The sequence below is a fragment of the Pelodiscus sinensis genome, chromosome 18, assembly GCF_052426305.1.
Source record: "Pelodiscus sinensis isolate ZL-2025 chromosome 18, ASM5242630v1, whole genome shotgun sequence".
NCBI classification, from domain to species: domain Eukaryota; kingdom Metazoa; phylum Chordata; order Testudines; family Trionychidae; genus Pelodiscus; species Pelodiscus sinensis.
The window spans coordinates 68,847-89,680 of record NC_143069.1 but is presented as its reverse complement, the minus strand read 5'-3'; the positions used below and the strand labels follow the sequence as shown (position 1 = coordinate 89,680).

At 58.4% G+C, this 20,834-nt stretch overlaps 1 long non-coding RNA gene across 1 annotated transcript; it reads left to right on the top strand.

The window, feature by feature from the left end:
• Nucleotides 1-12,927: 12,927 nt before the first annotated feature.
• LOC102445379 (uncharacterized) lies at nucleotides 12,928-15,936 on the top strand. Its single transcript, XR_016347201.1, has 3 exons — nucleotides 12,928-13,352; nucleotides 13,537-13,667; nucleotides 13,969-15,936. It is a non-coding gene; the product is annotated as an uncharacterized LOC102445379 (long non-coding RNA).
• Nucleotides 15,937-20,834: the final 4,898 nt, after the last annotated feature.

Sequence of the window (20,834 nt, the reverse complement as noted above, 5' to 3'; positions counted from 1 at the left end):
TGCATTAAGAGGAGCATTGCCAGCAGATCCAGAGTTGTGATTATTCCCCTTTATTCGGCTCTGGTGAGGCCACATCTGGAGTACTGTGTCCAGTTCTGGGCCCCTACTACAAAAAAGATGTGGATGCATTGGAGAGGGTCCAGCGGAGGGCAACCAAAATGATTAGGGGGCTGGAGCATATGACCTATGAGGAGAGGTTGAAGGATTTGGGTCTGTATAGTCTGCAGAAGCGAAGAGTGAGGGGCGATTTGATAGCAGCCTTCAACTTCCTGAAGGGAGGTTCCAAAGAGGATGGAGAAAGGCTGTTCTCAGTAGTGACAGATTCTCCCTTTCGTCCTTAACCACCGCATTCTCTTGTTTTTGTCCGGAAGCAAATTCTCTGCCAAGCCACCTTTTTTTTGCCTGTCACGTAATTGTCCGCTCTTTCGTTCGGTGTGGTAGACTTGGTTTAGCGTGGCATAATACAACCGAGCCACAGAAAAGTCTGCCTTGGTACCACTGAGTACCTGCCCAGACCAAAGTAGCTTTCAGACACCTTAAGATACATGTTGATTTGCAATTCTCCCCTTTCTTCCCCTTGGATTTTCGACTAGGAAAGTGTGCTAATCTTATTCCTCCTCTCCTCTATCAAACTACATCTATAGCACAATCTAACACTATGGAATAGCTGTTAAAAGGAAATTAGGAATCCTAGTTCCTAAAAATTACCAATACATTGTATCTAATGTTCATGTGAGCTAAGATTAGCTCATGTGGCTGACATCTGCAAACATACAGTTTTTCAAGACAATACTGAGGAGACAACATTGAAATGTGTATGTTAATGGAGGAAAGTTTATATGTATCCAGTATCTTGTGAAGAACTTGTCACCTCAGCACAGAGTCTGGGGTGGGTTTTACCATAAGGGACCCCAAGAGATCATCTAGGCCAGCTGTGAGGGGGGGGGAGAGGAGGTTGGCCACTGAAAATGTTGCAGTATTAATTTATTTTTTATTTGACTTCGTATAAAAAAACCATTTACAGTCACGCACCTTGTTAATTCTCACTTGTCTTGTTTTAGTACTCTTTCTTCCAGAACGTTTTAAAAACACAGACATGTTTTCGCATGGGTGGCAGACGTCCGAAGAAGTGCATGTGACCACAATCTTGGCGCACGAGACAAAACTCACTCCTCTCCTGGAGGGAGGGGACATGTTAGAGGGAACACTGGGCTCCAGTTAGCAGCAGCCAGGTGACGCGTGTGTCTGTCCGGCCACACCTGGGGTGGCCTAAGCGAGGCCAAAAGGAGCCATCCTCCTGAGACCATGCCGGCAGATGGAAACGAGACAGCTATCTGGGGAAGAAGAGCAAATAGCAATTGGCTCAAGGTAAGTATCGAGGGAGGGCCGCACAGACGTTTGCGAGCGTGGCACGGGTCCCTGAGAAAAGGCCCTCTGGCTTGTGGTGGAAGAACTTGAAAATATGAACTACCAAAGTCACAGAAACTGAACACCTAATTTTGTATTTTTAAAAATGTCATTATTCCCCCCCCCACTTCCCCAATCTCCTGGCTGGCAATAGTTAGTTTTCCATATGAACCTAGATGCATGAGTTGAGTAGGCTGCTAACTGACCCAGCGTTACGCATGCTGAGAGTTGGCAAAACTGGGATTGAAATAAAGACTTTGTCTTGCAGCTGCACCGAGAAGTGCCTTATGGGAATGGTTCTCTTCTAATTGATCTAATCTTTGGCTTTTGAGTTTGAAATTGTTGCATCCTTCTAGGCTACTGTTACTTGATGTGCATGCTCGCGAGTGCGAGTGTGTGTGTCCCTGGATGTGTACGTACATGCACACGTGCCAATGCCCATTAGCACGTGTGCGTGCGTGTATGCCTGCCTGCAGGCACGTTTTGCAGACACGTGTGTGTGCGTCTGAGCAAGTGCATGAGTATCCACACACATGTTTGTGCGAGCACGAGTGGGCTCTCGGGCGTGTTAATCTGTTAATTCGTGTTTGTGCATGTGCACGCATCCCTGCGTGTGAGCTTTTGGCGGGGCGTGTGACTGTTGCACGGGCGTGTGCGTCTGACGTGTTTCAGTCAGACGGTGCCCTGGCAGAGGTTGCTCCTGGAGAGTGACACCCGTCCCGTCCCAGCTGGAGCATGCAACGGGAGAGGCAGGGAAGAGAGTAGCTGCTGCGGCCCGTTACAGCCCGAGGCTCTAACTGTCACGTGGTAGCTGCTCCTCTCGTGTCCGGCGCAGGGCAACAAGGAGCGGCCTCGCGTCATGCTGGCATCGCGTGCGCCCCGTCCCATGGACTGGAAGTGACGTTTGTTCGGTCCATGGCCTGACAGCAACCGACTGGGAACCGTGACCGCAAGGTGCCCAGGTACGTGCTCCAATCACGTGCCCCGGGAACAGGGCCCGGAGTCGATTGGCTTCGGTGAGCGCTCAGCTGGCGCCAGGTCTGCAAGTGGCAGGCAGAGGGAGACACCGGGCTGGGTGGGACGGGTTCACCCACCAGTGGCACTGCTCCCAGAGATTCTCTCCCATCGTAGTGACACCAGAGTGGTTCCCCCCACCTTGTAAGGACCCAGGGCCTTGTCCCAGGCAGCGCCCCACCCCCTGGTGAGTAGAATGTGAGACTTGGCCCCTCCTCCCTCTAGGGAGCGCACATCCTGGGGCAGGCTGTGTGCAGAGCAAGGTCTGTCCCAGGCTTCTCCCCCCAGGACTGGGCTGTGAGTCCCTGCCTTTGGCAGAGGGGAGCTGCTGCCAGCCCCCAGCATTTGCAGGGAGTGGGAGCCAGGGAGCCAGCAACATGTGGGGAAGCAAAGGTGGGGGAGCTGGCATGGGGCTCGGAGGGCAGTGAGGGAGGAAGAGCAGAGGGGGAGGCGGGGACAGAGTTGCAGGGGGCCCCGCCCCAGAAGCAGCTGTACCGAGGCTCCAGCTCTGGGTCCGGCTCCAGCAGCCGCCTGCCAGGCAGCCCACCCTGGGAACAGCGGGTCAGCCGCCACATGGGTCTGGCTGCAGCTCCAGCCCTGGGGCAGAAGTCCTGGCCCACTCCACTTCTGGATGGAAAGTCTTAGAGAAAACCCTGCCCTGGACCTGGAGTTGAGGGTGGGCATGGGGGGGCAGGGTGAAATCCTCTGAACCAGAGATGGGGGGGTCCAGGCAGCCAAATGTGAGGCAGAGAACCTCCATCAGAATCAGCTTCCCCTCCGCGCTTGTAGAACTGCGCAGCTAAAATGGTTAGAAGCCAATTCTGACCAGCACACGTGTGTGTCAGAAACGGCTATGGGGAGCCAATTGTGACGGCAGCTGTTTGTGACGTCACTCCGGCCCCGCCCCCGGGACTGTGGAATGGTTGAATAGCCAGTGAGAGTTCACGAGTCCATTGACTGTTCCATGAACCGACATTGGACATCCCCGCCTCAGCCCCACCCCCACCAGCTCTGCTTTCCCTGGCCGGCACCCATGCCTCAGTTTCCTCCTTTGCAATCACGTCATCAACTCCCCACCCCGCGCACTCACTCCTCCCCCTTTCCTGGATCCAGCACCTGCCCCCCACTCCCTCCTGGTCCTGAGCGGGACCCAGGCTGCAGCGGCGTGCAACACCTTCTCCCCCAGGCCACCCCCGCCCAGCCACAGCTGCCCCCCCAGAGGTGTGCCATGGCTTGGCGCTCCTGCCTGGCTCCAGCCAGGTGGGCCTTAGGGTGGGAGGGAGGAAGGAGGGAGTCGCAGTGGCCTGTGGGAGATGTAGTTGCCCCAGCCTCCATCTCCCAGCAGCCACTGCGGGGTCAGGAGCACGTGAGAGGGGCACAGCGGCCAATGCGAGGTGCGGTGCATCCTGATTGGGTGAGGGAGGCTTTGGGTAAACTGCCATTTGGTAAGCGAGGAGGAAATGGAAGTGGGTGCAAGAGGAAGTGGCGGTGCTGCGCCGGATGCTCCGTGGGAGTTGTAGTTTCCTGGGAGTGTGCTACCTTCGCCGGTGAATTTCTCCCCAGCAAGTCCCGGACAGAGCCCACCCCACTGCAGCCTGGGCCCCTCAATGCCTCCCCGTTTGCCACCGCCCCAGAGGCAGTGGCGCGGCAGAGGCAGTATGCGGGACGGGGGCGCGCAGTGATGCAGGAACCGACAGAGCCAGGTTTGTCTGGGAGTCGTGTCATTGACCCTCTCCACCACCGCCTCCTTAGCCGGGGGCTGCCAGATCGTAACTGTCACACGTGGCGGCCTTGTGGTGCCCCGTGACCGAGGGGCCACTCCCCCCCCAGCATCTCCCCTTTTCCTGGCTGAAGAGTTCAGTAGCACAAGCAGGTGGAAACGGTCCCCTCCAGCCATGTGTACTGGCCACAGTACAGTGTGGAAACTAGGTCAGATCCCAAGGTCCTTGCTCAAGACAAGGATCCATTTACCTATGGAGTGAAAATCCTGCAAGGGCCTCATGGTTTCACCTTCAGTCTTTTAGGAGAGAGCTGGAGAGGATTTAGCTTGCTGCCACTGCAGTGCAACAGTTGGGTTTGCTTTCCTAGGCCTTTGACTAATGAAAATAGGAAACACATGCCCAGTGCCGGATACAGTGATTACTAATGTAGTTTCCTTACTTAGCGCTGAAATTGGATAGATTCTTGTACCACCATCAGGTAAAGTATGAGAACTGTGTTCAGTTGGGAGTCTGAAAGTGCATGGTCGCAACAATCTTACTTAAAAAATCACCCTGCTGTGTCTACACTGGCATGAATTTCCGTAAATGCTTAAAACGGAATACTATTCCGTTTTCAGTTTTTCTGGAAAAGCAGCGTCTACATTGGCAGGCTGCTTTTCCGGAAAAGCCCTTTTTCCAGAAAAGCGTCTGTGGCCAATGTAGACACGCTTTTCTGGAAAAGAGCCCCGATCGCCATTTTCGCGATTGGGGCTTTTTTGCCGGAAAAGACTACTGGGCTGTCTACACTGGCCCTTTTCCGGAACAGTGTTCCGGAATAAGGACTTATGCCCGAGTGGGAGCAGAATAGTTTTTCCGGAATAGCGGCTGATTTTGTACAGTAGCGCATCGTTGCTTTTCCGGAAATTCAAGGGTCAGTGTAGACAGCTCGCAGCTTATTCCGGAAAAGCGGCTGATTTTATGGAATAAGTGGCCCAGTGTAGACACAGCCCCTGTGTTTATAATGAATAGAGCTAGAGCCACACCACACATCACACAAACACTCTAACCCTGCACAGCAAGTAGAGAGAGTACAGGATAAGCTGGGCGTCCATCCGCTGCAGGCTGTTTGGAAACGGATGGTTTAGGTCTCTTCTCCTTTGCCATCAGACGTCACCGTGGCATCTCTCAGGGCACACAGAGTAGAATACAACTTCTACAATGTGTTCCACTGATGCCACCATGCCCAGAGCAATACACAGGAGGGGTTTCATGTCCTTTTCCTTATTTGTAATTCCTTACCTCACCACAATGTTGGGATGCTCTTCCCTAAATTCTTAATCCTTTTACCTCACTCTCATTAGCAGTAGAAGTCAGTCAGTTACCATGGCATTCTTGTTGTTAGGGAAAGGGACATCAGCAGATGCCTAACTCATTTATTTCCAGAAGCTTCAGGGGGTAGCTGAGTTAGTCTGTTACAGAAAAAAACAACAAACAGTCTGGTAGCACTTTATAGACTAACAAAACATGTAGATGGTATCATGAGCCCACAAAAGCACATGATCCCATCTACGTGTTTCATTAGTCTATAAAGTGATACCAGACCATTTGTTGTTTTTTTCTTTTATTTCCAGATGCTGTGAACTAGCATCCCCTGGCTACATGTCACCTCTTCAGTCATTTCAGCATTTTACTGTTTAAGATGGTATTATCTAGGGTTATTTTTAGTTACTACTTATGCTTAAGGCTTTTTACGCCTTCTATCCTTATTTGGCTCAAGTACTGTCTTACAGGCTCATTGCATTATTGCCTTAATATATATCTAAGCATCACCTAGCAAATACTTAGTGCTGCAGGCAGCAGTACTAAGAGGTACTGGAAGTTTTTAGTGTTGTCTCTAATCTAGTGTTTCTCAAACTGTGGGTCGCGACCCCCAGGGGGGTAGCGATCAATTTAGAGGGGGATTGCAGCTGGATTGGGCTTTTCACTTGTGACCCCTCTCGCCTGGGCAGGATGGTGGAAGGCAGCAGCCAGCAAGCTGCACAGCATGGCTGGGGCCCCGGGAGTCCAGGAGTACAGCTCAGCCGCAGAAGGAGGCAAGGCAGTGGGAGAGTGTGGCCGGCGCAGGAGCAGATACGCAAGGGGCAGGCCAGGGCATGCTTGCCAGGTGACCAAACGCTTCCCCAGCTGGGAGAGGGCGGGGTATCTCAGGCAGCGGGCTGGGGGATTGGGTCAGGGCAGAGGACCCGGAGATAAGGGCACGTGGGGGTCAGAGGAGGAGGCAGAGGAGAGGAAGGAACCAACCAACCAAAGGGACACAGAGGAGAAAGAGACGGGGGGAGCGGGGAAGGAACCTGCAGGAGGGAGGGCGTTAAGGACCGCAAACGCCATGAAGGAATCCCAGGAGGGCAAGGAGTTTGGTGAGAAGGGGGGGGAAGCGACCCAGGGCGGGGGGGGGGGCACACAAAATCATTTAGCATTTTAGGGGGTTGTGGTATCACAAATTTTGAGAACCCCTGCTCTAATCCATGTTCCAGTAATCACTTACATAAAGATGTGATGTTAAACTCATGTGGCTACGTCTAGACTGGCATGATTTTCTGCAAATGCTTTTAACGGAAAAGTTTTCCGTTAAAAGCATTTGTGGAAAAGAGCATCTAGATTGGCACGGACGCTTTTCCACAAAAGCACTTTTTGTGGAAAAGCGTCCACGCCAATCTTGACACGCTTTTGCGCAAAAAAGCCCCAATCGCCATTTTCACAATTGGGGCTTTTTTGCGCAAAACAAATCTGAGCTGTCTACACTGGCCCTTTTCCACAAAAGCTTTTGCGCAAAAGGACTTTTGCCCAAATGGAAGCAACATAGTATTTCCACAAGAAGCACTGATTTCTTACATGAGATCGTCAGTGTTCTTGCAGAAATTCAAGCGGCCAGTGTAGACAGCTGGCAAGTTTTTCCCCAAAAGCAGCTGCTTTTGTGGAAAAACTTGCCAGTCTAGACACAGCCATGTAAGTTTTACCCTAGAAATACACAAACCTTTTAATTTTGAAATAAATCTAAATGCCTAGTGTTCTGTTCATATTCTTTTGAGCAGGTGTTGCAGTTTATTCATATTTAAGAGCTTATGGTTTAATTTATTGCTCACCATTTTAGAGTTAGATGTTATCACTGACTTTTTAGCTGTTATGTTCCCAGCACTTATCAGCTCAGAGGTATTGCTCATTGCTTGCTGGTTAGGGGCTAAGCTCAGCACACCAGATTTAGTGGTTTTCTCTAGGAATGTCAATGTATAGATGACTACACAATTAACCAATAAGCCTAAACTTATTGGTTAATCTTGTCAATTGTATGCATTCTCCCCTCTCATCCGCTGCCTCTATTAGAGGCAGACTCCAGACCCAGGCGTGGCCTGAGGAGTGTGCAGAGAGGGGGTGTGACAGTCAGACGGTGCCATGGCAGTGCATTCCTGCATGTGAGCATTTGGCACAGTGTGTGGCTTTTGCATGGGCATGTGTGCATGACATGTTCCAGTCAGATGGTGTCCTAGCAGCAGTGCCAGGCGGATACTTGGGTCCCACTCCTGGAGAGCAACACCCCTCACCTCCCCAGCCGGAGCCTGCAATGGCCCAGACAGTCTGAGAGGGCCAGAGGGAAGAGCCAGGCGGGACAGGGACTCGGGCTCAGGGCCCCACCCGTTACTGCAGCGGGAGCTGGCAGACACTGAGATGGACACGCACCCTCTCAGGGGGGCCTCTTGTTTTGACAGTTCACATATGGGAACCCCACTCCAGCTCCCATGATGCACTGATGCGGGTGGGGAGGATTGTAACTCCTGTGGCGCGTTCTGGCATGAGGCAGGAGCTGTGCGTCTCGCATCCCTCACAGGGCAACAAACAGCAGTCAGGTGGGTGCTGTGAGCTCTCACAATGTAGCGTCATGCCAACACGTGCGGCACGGGGTGCCTGTCTGGGACAGAGACTGGAATCGGGAGTTTCCTGCGGCGGTGCAGCCAGCGTAGCCCACCAGCTCCCGCGGTACGCGGGGCAGAGGAAGGACAGCAGAGTGGAGGCTGGAACCGCTCCGACAAGGCACCACTCTGCTTAGGGTTGCCAGGTGTCCGGTTTTGAACTGGACGGTCCAGGGTTTCAGCTTTTTCTACGGGAAACAAATTGAGAAAATAGAAATGTCGGGTATTTTCTAAATCAGATGGAATGCAAATTGTGACGTCATGTCAGGTGTGTCTGGTATTTGTGGTGAAACCATCTGGCAACCCTAGCTCTGCTCCTTGCTTGGCCGGGTGGCGCCCTGCCTCTGGGGCAGGTCCTGACGTCACAGGGAGCGGGTTCCCCAGGAAATCCCACCCTAGGCGGGCGAGGCGACAGCAGTGCCCGCCGGGAGACGGGAGAGAGCCCCCACCAGTCACTGCGGCCCCTGGCACCGCGGTAGCGGCTTCCGGTCTGCGCCACCCGGCCCCAAGGGAGCGGCGGCGGGAGGCGGCAGCGAGGTCAGAGCGTGACGCTGCCCCGCCCGGATCTCAGCCCTTGGGCGCCCCAGTGTGCACCCCGCCCGGCCGGGCCGCTCCCCTGTAGCTCCGCCCCCAGCGCTGAGCCCCGCCCGGCCGGGCCGCTCCCCTGTAGCTCCGCCCCCAGCGCTGAGCCCCGCCCGGCCGGGCCGCTCCCCTGTAGCTCCGCCCCCAGCGCTGAGACCCGCCCGGCCGGGCCGCTCCCCTGTAGCTCCGCCCCCAGCGCTGAGACCCGCCCGGCCGGGCCGCTCCCCTGTAGCTCCGCCCCCAGCGCTGAGACCCGCCCGGCCGGGCCGCTCCCCTGTAGCTCCGCCCCCAGCGCTGAGACCCGCCCGGCCGGGCCGCTCCCCTGTAGCTCCGCCCCCAGCGCTGAGCCCCGCCCGGCCGGGCCGCTCCCCTGTAGCTCCGCCCCCAGCGCTAAGACCCGCCCGGCCGGGCCGCTCCCCTGTAGCTCCGCCCCCAGCGCTGAGACCCGCCCGGCCGGGCCGCTCCCCTGTAGCTCCGCCCCCAGCGCTGAGACCCGCCCAGCCGGGCCGCTCCCCTGTAGCTCCGCCCCCAGCGCTGCGCCCGCTGCCTCGTGCCGGGCTTGGTGCGAAGCTGCAGCTGCCCGCTACGAACAGCAGCGCGCTTCTAGTGACGTCAGTGTCCTGCCGCGGGGCATGCAAATGATGGAACGCGGGGCACATTCTATCGGCTCCCGTCAGGCTGGCGCACTGAATGGTCCGGCGAGTGACACGTGGGTTTGTGTCGCACACAAACGGGTCCCAGGCTCCGTCATTAATGGAAGGGGCGGGGCTTGATGTGGGGGCGGGGCCACTGACTGGCAGGAACTCAGCTGGGACACAGAAACTCCTCGGGGTCTCTGGAAAATTCTCGCGCGGCCCCTCTGGGCTTGTGAACAGGACTCATCAGAGGCAGCCGCCCCCCCACGCTCCCCGCTGCACTTTAGAAGGCAACAGCAGCATCAGCCTGTCTCGCTGCCCGTCCCCGCACAAGCCGGCTGGGAAATTTGGTGGTGGGGGGGGAGCAGACTGCATGGGGGGGAGAGGAGTTTGGTGGTGGGGGGAGCAGACTGCACGGGGCGGAGAGGAGTTTGGTGGTGGGGGGAGCAGACTGCACGGGGCGGGGAGGAGTTTGGTGGTGGGGGGAGCAGACTGCACGGGGCGGAGAGGAGTTTGGTGGTGGGGGGAGCAGACTGCATGGGGCGGGGAGGAGTTTGGTGGTGGGGGGAGCAGACTGCACGGGGCGGGGAGGAGTCTGCTGGTGGGGGGAGGAGACTGCACGGGGCGGAGAGGAGTTTGGTGCTCGGGGAACAGACTGCACGGGGCGGAGAGGAGTTTGGTGGTGGGGGGAGCAGACTGCAGGGGGCGGAGAGGAGTTTGGTGGTGGGGGGAGCAGACTGCACGGGGCGGAGAGGAGTTTGGTGCTCGGGGAACAGACTGCACGGGGCGGAGAGGAGTTTGGTGCTCGGGGAACAGACTGCACGGGGCGGAGAGGAGTTTGGTGGTGGGGGGAGCAGACTGCAGGGGGCGGAGAGGAGTTTGGTGCTCGGGGAACAGACTGCACGGGGCGGAGAGGAGTTTGGTGGTGGGGGGAGCAGACTGCAGGGGGCGGAGAGGAGTTTGGTGGTGGGGGGAGCAGACTGCGGGGGGCGGAGAGGAGTTTGGTGGTGGGGGGAGCAGACTGCGGGGCGCGGGGAGGAGTTTGGTGGTGGGGGGAGCAGACTGCGGGGCGCGGGGAGGAGTTTGGTGGTGGGGGGAGCAGACTGCAGGGGGCGGAGAGGAGCTTGGTGGTGGGGGGAGCAGACTGCAGGGGGCGGAGAGGAGTTTGGTGGTAGGGGGAGCAGACTGCAGGGGGCGGAGAGGAGTTTGGTGGTGGGGGGAGCAGACTGCAGGGGGCGGAGAGGAGTTTGGTGGTGGGGGGAGCAGACTGCAGGGGGCGGGGAGGGGGTTGGCGCGCGGTCTCCTCTCCCGAGGGGGGCGGAGCATCAGCGGCGGACGCTGCCGTCTCTGAGGCAGGAGCCCCGCCCAGCAATGGGGCGGGGCGGGATGAGGGGGAGAAGGGAAAGTAGCCGCAGTGGCTTGTGGGAAACTGAGTGCCCCAGTCCGCAGCTCCCATCGGCCATTGCAGGGTCAAGGCAGGCCCGGCGCTGTTCGGTTGGGCGGGTGCAGCGGAAGTGACATCACAGAGCGGCTATTGATCAGGGGGCGACGGGGTTGGTCTCGCGCGCGAATCACGCCCAGCGTCAGCGATGCATCCTGGGAGTTGTAGTTCTCAGAGTGCAGCGTCCAGGGGCGTGTCTCAGTCCGCCCCGCTCCGCCCCATATCATAGCCCCGCCCCTCCCGCCCAACCCGTTATAGCCCTGCCCAGCGTGTTCCAGCCTCTCCCTGCCCACAGCAGCATCCCAGGCCGACCTGCAGCGCTACTCAGGCACCGCTCACGTCTGCACCCGCCCCGTGCCGCGGTCTCACCCTCCCCCACCACCTCTGCACAGCCCCGCCCGACCTGCCCCCCTTCCCCCACCCCAGCCCATTCCACACCCCCTGCCCAACGTGCACACCCTTCCCCCACCCCAGCCCATTCCACACCCCCTGCCCGACCTGCCCCCCCTTCCCCCACCCCAGCCCATTCCACACCCCCTGCCCGACCCCCCCCTTCCCCCACCCCAGCCTATTCCACACCCCTGCCCAACCTGCCCCCCTTCCCCCACCCCAGCCCATTCCACACCCCTGCCCAACGTGCACCCCCTTCCCCCACTCCCAGCCCATTCCACACCCCCTGCCCAACGTGCACCCCCTTCCCCCACTCCCAGCCCATTCCACACCCCCTGCCCAACGTGCACCCCCTTCCCCCACTCCCAGCCCATTCCACACCCCCTGCCCAACGTGCACCCCCTTCCTCCACCCCAGCCCATTCCACACCCCTGCCCAACGTGCACCCCCTTCCCCCACCCCAGCCCATTCCACACCCCCTGCCCAACGTGCACCCCCCCTTCCCCCACTCCCAGCCCATTCAACACCCCCTGCCCAACGTGCACCCCCTTCCCCCACTCCCAACCCATTCTACACCCCCTGCCCAACGTGCACCCCCTTCCCCCACTCCCAGCCCATTCTACACCCCCTGCCCAAAGTGCACCCCCTTCCCCCACTCCCAGCCCATTCCACACCCCCTGCCCAACGTGCACCCCCTTCCCCCACCCCCAGCCCATTCCACACCCCCTGCCCAACGTGCACCCCCTTCCTCCACCCCAGCCCATTCCACACCCCTGCCCAACGTGCACCCCCTTCCCCCAGCCCATTCCACACCCCTGCCCAACGTGCACCCCCCTTCCCCCACCCCAGCCCATTCCACACCCCCTGCCCAACGTGCACCCCCTTCCCCCACTCCCAGCCCATTCTACACCCCCTGCCCAACGTGCACCCCCCTTCCCCCACTCCCAGCCCATTCTACACCCCCTGCCCAACGTGCACACCCTTCCCCAACTCCCAGCCCATTCTACACCCCCTGCCCAACGTGCACCCCCTTCCCCAACTCCCAGCCCATTCTACACCCCCTGCCCAACGTGCACCCCCTTCCCCGATTCCCAGTCCATTCCACACCCCCTGCCCAACGTGCACCCCCTTCCCCCACTCCCAGCCCATTCTACACCCCCTGCCCAACGTGCACCCCCCTTCCCCGACTTCCAGTCCATTCAACACCCCCTGCCCAACGTGCACCCCCTTCCCCCACCCCCAGCCCATTCTACACCCCCTGCCCAACGTGCACCCCCTTCCCCCACTCCCAGCCCATTCTACACCCCCTTCCTCCACCCCAGCCCATTCTACACCCCCTGCCCAATGTGCACCCCCTTCCCCCACTCCCAGCCCATTCCACACCCCCTGCCCAACGTGCACCCCCTTCCCCCACCCCCAGCCCATTCTACACCCCCTGCCCAACGTGCACCCCCTTCCCCGACTCCCAGTCCATTCAACACCCCCTGCCCAACGTGCACCCCCTTCCCCCACCCCCAGCCCATTCTACACCCTCTGCCCAACGTGCACCCCCTTCCCTGACTCCCAGTCCATTCAACACCCCCTGCCCAACGTGCACCCCCTTCCCCCACCCCCAGCCCATTCAACACCCCCTGCCCAACGTGCACCCCCTTCCCCCACCCCCAGCCCATTCTACACCCCCTGCCCAACCTGCACCCCCTTCCCCCACTCCATTCTACACACCCTGCCCAACCTGCACCCACTTCCCCCACCCCCACTCCATTCTACACACCCTGCTCAACCTGCACCCCCCTTCCCCACTCCCAGTCCATTCTACACCCCCTGCCCAAACTGCACCCTCTTCTCCCACCCCCAGTTCATTCTACAGCCCCTCCCTACCCTGCACCCTCCTTCCACCACCCCCAGTCCATTCAACACCCCCTCCTCAACCTGCCCCCCTTTCCCTGACCACAAAATGCATTCAGCCCCTCCCCTCCTGCCCAAACTGCCTCTCATGTTTCTTTCTTAAGGAGGAGGATGCAAGGTGGTAATTTTCTGGCTACCTCTCATGTGTTTCTCTCTTGTTGCTCTCTCGTATTGGCCAATACGTTCTGTCTGTCTGTTTCTGTGTCTTTGTCCTTGTTCTGCTTCTGCCGTGTCCTTGTACAGGACACTTGTAGGCATTCCAGGTGATCATCTCCACGGGTTAAGGGCTCAGGAGCCAACGGGAATTATGCAGGTACGCCAGTCGCGCAAGGTAGAACAAGGGAGAGTGGTGGTGTGTCATGTCCGAGTGCCTGAGTGTTCTTGTAAATGGCCCTTTACAGAAGGCAGGGGGGGAAAGGGCTAAAGGATAGAATTCTCGCGGGCGGAGACCTTAGTGAGTGAAAGCTCACGCTGGGCTTTTTCTGCCGCGCTTGCAGAGCAAATAAATGCGGGGCCATAGCCGGAGAAGAAACGCTCCGAGATGGACTTGAGCTGCCTGGCCGTGATTCTCGGGACACATGAAGGGTCTTCAGCGTTCGGCCTTCCCATGGCTCTGTGTGAGTAAGAGGTGCGTGCTTTGAAATCTTCAAGAGTGCTGGCAGTAGGTTTCTTCTGAGGCAGAGAGCTACCTGCTGGGGCACGGAGCCTGGTGGCTTGGGGACTGGTGAAGGGGCAGTAGTCGGTTCAAGAGAGCGTGGATAGAGATTCAAGGCCTCCTTTGTCTCCGTGTTCCTGCAGTGGCAGCGGAAGAGGGTGGCCCCTGGTGGGAGGCTGCTGTGCGTTATTGGGGAGGAGAAGCGATGCCGCGTCCTGGCGGACTGAAACGCTAAGTTCTTTGTTTGGTTTTCCCCCTTTTCTGGGTTGGGTAGCGAGCGATAAGAAGTCAACCGTTCCGGTGTCCTCCTGTCTGGGGATGGAAGGAAAACGAGAATGGCGAGCTCTGGACCTTGGTGGAAGCGAGGCAAGAACCATCTGGCTGGGAGCGGAGGAGCCATTGCTGACACGGAGATAAATTTGGGGTCCGGAAATCTTTCGGCTTACGGCCCGCTCGGTTCTAGGAATGGAAGTGACGTTTGCTTAGAGAGCCAGTCCGAGCGGAGGTTCCCAAGGTGCTTCCTTGGTTGTGGGAGAAACAGGGCTCCCGTTTGTCAGGGGTGCTGGTTTCTCTGGAACACGGTGTCCTTCTCAGCAGACGCTTGGCTTGAGGAGGAAGAGGCAAGGTGGTAAGGTTTCTGGGTGTCTCTCGTGTGTTTCTCTCTTGTTTCTCTCTCGTATTGGCCAATACGTTCTGTCCGTCTGTTTCTGTCTATGTCTTTGTCCTTGCTCTGCTTCTGCCGTGTCCTTGTACAGGACACTTGTAGGCATTCCAGGTGAGCATCTCCACGGGTTAAAGGCTCAGGAGCCAACGGGATTTATGCAGGTAAGCCAGTCACGCAAGGGAGAGCGGTGGTGCGTCATGGCCGAGTGCCTGAGTGTTCTTGTAAATGGCCCTTTACAGAAGGAAGAGGGGGAGAAAGGGCTAAAGGATAGAATTCTCGCGGGCGGAGAATGAGAGCTCACGCTGGGCTTTTTCTGCCGCCCTTGCAGAGGAATCAGTGCGGGGCCGTAGCCGGAGAAGAAACCCTCCGAGATGGACTTGAGCTGCCTGGAAGTGATTTCCAGGACACGTGAAGGGTCTTTAGCGTTCGGCCTTCCCATGGCTCTGTGTGAGTAAGATGTGCGTGCTTTGAAATCTTCAAGCGTCCTGGCAGTGGGTTTCTTCTGAGGCAGAGAGCTTCCTGCTGGGGCACGGAGCCTGGTGGCTTGGGGACTGGTGAAGGGGCAGTAGGCGGTTCAACAGAGCGTGGATAGAGATTCAAGGCCTCCTTTGTCTCCGTGTTCCTGCAGTGGCAGCGGGAGAGGGCGGCCCCTATTGGGGAGGAGAAGCGATGCCTCGTCCTTGCGGACTGAAACACTAAGTTCTTTGTTTGTATGTTCCACCTCTGCTGTGTTCGGTAGCGAGCGATAAGAAGTCAACCCTCCCGGTGTCCTCCCATCTGGGGATGGAACGGAAACGAGAACAGCGAGCTCGGGAGCTTGGTCGAAGTGAGGCGAGAACCGTCCGGCTGGGAGCGGAGCAGCCATCGCTGACATGGAGATAAGTGTCGGGTCTGGAAATCTCTCGGCTTACGGCCCACTCGGGTCTAGGAAGGGAAGTCACGTTTGCCTAGAAAGCAAGTCCGAGCGGAGGTTCCCGAGGTGCTTCCTTGGAAGTGGGAGAAACAGGGCTCCCGTTTGTCAGGGGCGCTGGTTTCTCTGGAACACGGTGTCCTTCTCAGCAGACGCCTGGCTCGAGGAGGAAGACGCAAGGTGGTAAGGTTTCTGGCTGCCACTCATGTGTTTCTCTCTTGGTGCTCTCTCGTATTGGCCAATACGTTCTGTCTGTCTGTCTCTGTCTGTGTCTTTGTCCTTGCTCTGCTTCTGCCGTGTCCTTGTACAGCACACTTGCAGGCATTCCAGGTGAGCATCTCCACGGGTTAAGGGCTCAGGAGCCAACGGGAATTCTGCAGGTACGCCAGTCGCGCAAGGGAGAGCGGTGGTGCGTCATGGCTGACTGACTCAGTGTTCTTGTAAAGGGCCCGATACATAGGCGAGAGGGGGGGGAAAGGGCTAAAGGATAGAATTCCCACAGCCACAGACCTTAGTGAGTGAGAGCTCAGGCTGGGCTTTTTCTGCCGCCCTTGCAGAGGAATCAGTGCGGGGCCGTGGGCGGAGAAGAAACCGTCGGACATGGACTTGAGCTGCCTGGACATGATTCTCGGAACACGTGAAGGGTCCTCAGCGTTCGGCCTTCCCATGGCTCTGTGTGAGTAAGAGATGCGTGCTTTGAAATCTTCAAGCGTCCTGGCAGTAGGTTTCTTCTGAGGCAGAGAGCTTCCTGCTGGGGCACGGAGCCTGGTGGCTTGGGGACTGGTGAAGGGGCAGTAGGCGGTTCAACAGAGCGCAGATAGAGAATCAAGGACTATTTTCTCTCCGCGTTCCTGTAGTGGCAACGGGAGGGGATGGCCGATGGTGGGAGGCTGCGGTGCGATGGTGGGAGTGGAAGCGATGGCACGTCCTTGCGGACTGAAACGCTAAGTTGATTGTTTGTTTGTTCCCCCTCTGCTGTGTTCCGTAGCGAGCGATAAGAAGTCAGCCCTCCCGGTGTCCTCCCGTCTGGGGATGGAACGGAAACGAGAACAGCGAGCTCGGGAGCTTGGTCGAAGCGAGGCGAGAACCGTCCGGCTGGGAGCGGAGCAGCCATCGCTGACACGGAGATAAGTGTCGGGTCTGGAAATCTCTTGGCTTACGGCCCACTCGGGTTTAGGAAGGGAAGTCACGTTTGCCTAGAAAGCGAGTCCGAGCGGAGGTTCCCGAGGTGCTTCCTTGGTAGTGGGAGAAACAGGGCTCCCGTTTGTCAGGGGCGCTGGTTTCTCTGGAACACGGTGTCCTTCTCAGCAGACGCTTGGCTCGAGGAAGAAGACGCAAGGTGGTAAGGTTTCTGGCTGCCACTCATGTGTTTCTCTCTTGGTGCTCTCTCGTATTGGCCAATACGTTCTGTCTGTCTCGGTGTCTGTGTCTGTGTCTTTGTCCTTGCTCTGCTTCTGCCGTGTCCTTGTACAGCACACTTGCAGGCATTCCAGGTGAGCATCTCCAAGGGTTAAGGGCTCAGGAGCCAACGGGAATTCTGCAGGTACGCCAGTCGCGCAAGGGAGAGCGGTGGTGCGTCATGGCTGACTGACTCAGTCTTGTTGTAGAGGGCCCGATACATAGGCGAGAGGGGGTGGGAAAGGGCTAAAGGATAGAATTCCCACAGCCACAGACCTTAGTGAGTGAGAGGTCTCTTCAGTCACGCCGCTCTCGGGTCTCGCTGCAGGGAGTGATTCAGGCGCCGCTCTCGGGTCGTGCAGCTTGGGCGTGTCTCTAGCGCCACTCTCGGGTCTCGCTGCTGGGGGGGAGGGGTCTTTGGGGCCACTCTCAGGTCGTGCTGCTGGGAGGGAGTCTGGCGCCTCTCTCGGGTTGTGCTGCTGGGGGGGGTCTCTGGTTCCGCTCTCGGGTCATGCTGCTGGGCGATGTCTCTGGCGCCTCGCTGGGGTGATGCTGCTGGGGATGACTCTGGCGCCTCTATCGGGTCCTGCTGCTGGGCGGGGTCTCTAGCGTCGCTCTCCAGTCGCGCTGCTGGGGGGGGGTCTCTGTCTCTGCTCTCGGATCGTGTTGCTTGGGGCGGGTCTCTGGTACCGCTCTCAGGTCGCACTGTTGGGGGGGGTCTCTGGTGCCACTCTCCGGTAGTGGTGCTGGGGGTGGGGTCTCTGTCTCCACTCTCGGGTCACGCTGCTGGGGGAGGTCTCTGGCGCCGCTCTCGGGTCGCAATGCTGGGGGTGGTCTCTGGAGCCTCTCTCCGGTCGCGCTGCAGAGGGGGGGTGTCATTGGCCCTGCTATCAGATGATGCTGCTGCGGGGGGTCTCTGGCACCTCTCTCGGGTTTTGCTGCTGGGTGGGTGTCTGGGGCCGCTCTCGGGTCGCGCTGCTGTGGGGGGGGTCTCTGCCGCCGCTCTCGGGTGATGCTGCTCGGGGAGGTCTCTGGGGCCGCTCTCGGGTCGCGCTCCTTGGGGGTGAGGTCTCTGTCGCCACTTTCAGCTCATGCTGCTGGGGGGGTCTCTGGCGCCGCTTTCGGGTGATGCTGCTGGGCGGGGTCTCTAGCGTCGCTCTCCAGTCGCGCTGCTGGGGGGGGGGGTCTCTGGCTCTTCTCTCGGATCGCGTTGCTTGGGGGGGTCTCTGGTGCTGCTCTCCAGTCTCCTATCTCGGGGCGGGGGTCTCTGGCGCCGCTCTCGGGTGATGCTGTTGGGGGGGGGGCAGTATCTGTCGCCGCTCTCCGGTTGCCCAGCTGGGGGTGTTTCAGCCCTCCAGACCTCCCAGCTCCCACCATTCCTTGCAGCTACACACCTGTGTTGTTGCTCGGTGAGTAGCTGCTCCTCAAATCTGTCGGCTCTCCGGTCTCACTATTGGGGTGGGTCTCTGGCTCTCCTCTCAGGTCGTGCTGCTGGGGGGGGGGAAAGATCTCTGTCGCCGTTCTCCGGTGATGCTGCTGTGGGGGGGTCTCTGGCGCCACTCTTGGGTTGCACTGCTGGGGGCGGGTCTGTGGTGCCGCTCTTGGGTCTTGCTGTTGGGGGGGGGGGGTCTCTGGCACCGTTTTCGGGTCACTCTGCTGGGGGAGGTCTCTGGCTTCGCTCTCGGGTCACGCTGCTGGGGGGGGGGTCTCTGGTGCTGCTCTCGGGTCTTGCTGCTGGGGGGGGTCTCTGGCACCGCCCTCGGGACTTGCTGCTGGGGGGGGTCTCTGGCGCCGCCCTCGGGTCGCAATGCCGGGGGGGTTCTTTCGCGCTGCTCTCGGGTTTTGCTGCTGGGGGGTGTCTCTTGCTTCGCTCTCGGGTCATGCTGCTGGGGGGTCTCTGGCGCTGCTCTCGGGTTGTTCTGATGGAGGGTGTGTCTGGCGCCTCTCTCGGGTGATGCTGCCGAGGGGGGTCTCCGGCGCCGCTCTCGGGTTTCGCTGCTCGGGGGAGGTCTCTAGCGCCGCTCTCTGGTCACGCTGCTGGGGGGGGGACTTTGCAAGCGGGGCCGGGTACTAAAGGCACCAAGCAGCTGGCGGAATCACGGAGGACAAGGGTCATGGGGTCGGGGGTTGGTTGAGACCCTTTGGACCAGAGGCAGGGGGTCCAGGCTGCCAAATGTGTCGCGGAGAACCTCCATCTATCAGACGCGGCTTCCTCTCCGCGCTTGCAGAACTGAGCAGCTAAAAGTGTTAGAAGCCAAATCAGAGCGGCTCGTGTGTGTGTCAGAAACGGCTACGGGGAGCCAATTGCGACGGCAGCTGTTTGTGACGTCACACCGGCCCCGGGACTGCGGCGTCATCGAGTAGCCGCTGAGAATTCAGGAGTCCATCGGCTGCTCTGTGAACCGACATGGACCGGCCTCAGCCCCACCAGCTCTGCTTTCCCTGGCTCTCCCCCCCCCGTGCCTCAGTTTCCTCCTCTGCAATCACCTCATCCCCTCCCCTGGACCTGGCACCTGCCTCTCGCTCCCCAGTGGGGCCCAGGCTGCGCTTCAGCCCGGCCGGCCACTCCCGCCCGTCACCCGCAGGACCAGCCGCGGCCCCGCCCCCTAAACTGCGCCGTGGCCGGTGCTCCTGCCCAGCTCCAACCAGTCAATCTTAACGGACTGCTCTGTCAGCAAATGGGCTGTGATTAAAGGGCGCGTCCTTTATCTGAGGCGACCAATAAGCTGACCCGGGAATGATCTTAAAGGACACCTTTTGGTTGCACTGGCACCTGACGCCTTCTTCAGCCCTTTGTTGCTGCATTCTCAGGCTGGCACCTCTCAGAACCATTCATTCATCGTCCAAGCACTCTCTCTCTTACGTACATTCCCTAATTAATGTTTCCCATACAGTATTTTGCATAATAATACAAGAGTTGTAGTTACAAAAAGTTACAAAAGTTTCTGGGTGGCATTTCTTAAAACATTCTCTCTGAGTGCTGAGTTAGTTACTGTTATAATTACAATGCTTCACTTTGCGATTAGGGTTAAGTGCTTCACAATGCTTTGAAGAGAACGGTTGTCAATTCTGTAACAATAAGTTTGAGCGTGCCCTGGCACACAGAGAGGGGAGTTGTTTCTGGCTACATAGTAGTATATTTTTAACAGTTTGAAGTTACATGACCTAATATTACATTCCTAACCAATTATATTCTAGAGGGGCAAAAATGTTTAGATTTATAATTAAACAATCCTAACAAATAATAATAAATCTAAACACTTATCAAGCTTGATAACACTAAATCTAAACACTTCTATGCTTCTTCTACTTAACAAACTTCTCCTCCTTAGACTTTTAGTTGTGGGGAACAAATTCTGGGGAGTCACTTCCACTTGGGGAATCCTGTTTCATACTTGACTATGTTATCCCTACACTAAGGCTGGCCGAGAGACTGTCCCAGACTGATCATAATAGACTGTTCTGTCCGCGAATGGGCTGAGAGTAAAGGGCGTGTTCGGAATGTGTGGCGCCCAATCTGAGGCTGTCCGAGGTGAATCTTAACGGACTGCTCCGTGCGCCAATGGGCGGTGATTAAAGGCGTGTTCTTGGGCTGCTGGCGGCCAATAGGTTGTCCGGGGTGGATTATAACAGACTCTTCTGTCCGCGAATGGGCTGTGACTAAGGGGCGTGTTCTGAATCAGAGGCACCCAATAGGCTGACCCGGCTGCATCTTAACGGACAGCTCTGTCTGCGAATGCGGTGTGACTAGGGGGAAATGACCTGCCACGGCTCTCGACCAATAGGCTGTCCGGGGTGGATCTTAATGGACTGCTCTGTCCTCGAATTGTCTGTGACTTAGGGGTGGTTCCTGGCTGTGTGCCAGCCAATGGGCTTTCGGAAGACAGCCCTGGCGGAGGATAGTGTCGCCCAATGGGCTGTCAGCAAAGGAGATCCTGCCTCTGGTTCGGCCAATGGGCTGTCGCAGGGGGGCGTTGTCTGACTGGGCGGCCGGCGCCGCCATGACAGGAAGGTCCGAGGAGCGCGCGGGGGCGCGAGCGAATCCTGGGTCCGAGTGCGAAGCTGCCCCGCCCCCAGCCCGCCCCTTGTTGGTGTCTAGCCCGGGGGGGGGAGGGGGCGCGAGGGAAGGTGGGGGAGCGGGCTGGGGGAGGGGTGTCTGGCCCGGGGG